Below are 1405 nucleotides of genomic sequence, written 5' to 3' on the forward strand. Positions count from 1 at the left end.
AATGAAGTCAAAGAGCTGAACAGAAAAATTCAAAGGACAACTTGAGAAGACAAAGTAAAATCATATGATGAGATGTGCAAACACCTCGAGTTAGAAAACCAAAAAAGGAAAAACACACTCAGCGTGCTTTAAACTGAAAGGACTCAAGAAAAATTCGAGCCTCAAGTTGAAATATTGAAAGATTCTTTGGGCGAAATATTGAAGGATACAGGAAGCATCAACAGAAGATAGAAGGAATACACAGAGTCAACTCTATCAAAAAGAAATTGTCGACATTTAACCATATCAAGAGGTAGCATATGAAAAAGACCTGACACTGAAGGAAGAAGTCCAAGCTGCACTGAAAACATTAGCCTAAAACAGGCTTGATGAATTATTTCAGTACCAATTGAAATGTTTCAACAAGCTTATGAAACACTGGAAGCACTCACTTATCTATGCCAGAAATTTGGAAGAAAGATACGTGGCCAACTGCCTGGAAAAGATCCATATTTGGACCCATTCCAAAGAAAGGTGACCCCATAGAATGCTCAGATTATAAAATAATATCATTGCTCTCACATGCAAGAGAATTTTTGCTGAAGATAATCCACCAATGGTTACAGCAGTACATGGACAGGTTGCTGTCTCATGTACTTTGGACATATTACCCGGAGAGACCAGTCCCTGGAGAAGGACATCATGCTTGGTAAAGTGAAGAGGCGATGGAAAAGAAGAAGGCCTTCTTCAGCGAGATGAATTATCACAATAGCTGTGCCAGTGGGCTCAAACAAGAACAATTGTTATGATGTGCAGGACTGGCAGGTGTGTCATGCCCTTGTTTAGAGGGTAGTTATGACTCCAAACGGACTCAATGACACCTAACAGCAACAACGTGTAAGGAAAGCTGATTTCTCCAATGGAAAACTTCTTCAAAAGTCACATGTTCTTAAGGCTGTTCTACTCCCATGAAGAGTTACAATCTCGGAAACTCACAGAGGCAGCTCTACCCTGTCCTGCAGAGTCACTGTGAGTCAGCATCAACATGATGGTAGTGAGTTTGAGTTTTGGTTTAGTTGCCATAAGCATTTGTCCATACTCACCTTCCTCTGTCCATGTACACGTTTCCATAGAATTAGGGATTTTAATGATTACTATCCTTTGCCAGGGCATGATCCCAATCTCAAAATATAACCCATGCTTTCTTGGGTTCATCAATCCACTTTCTAGAAGTCATGAAAGATGTAATAAGCAAGGTTTGTTTGATTCTATTGTGTTTTTGATGTGAAAGGAGCTACCTTAGGTGTCAAGGCTGAGAAGGTGATACTGAAATCAATAAAGAATGATCCTTGCCTACCAGGAGTTACTCTTTAGTGAGAAATGTAACATTTAAACCAACTCTAACAATATGTCATCATGAAAGGCC

This window comes from Echinops telfairi, unplaced genomic scaffold, assembly GCF_000313985.2.
Source record: "Echinops telfairi isolate 266 unplaced genomic scaffold, ASM31398v2 ScPeMD7_2291;HRSCAF=2852, whole genome shotgun sequence".
Taxonomy (NCBI): domain Eukaryota; kingdom Metazoa; phylum Chordata; class Mammalia; order Afrosoricida; family Tenrecidae; genus Echinops; species Echinops telfairi.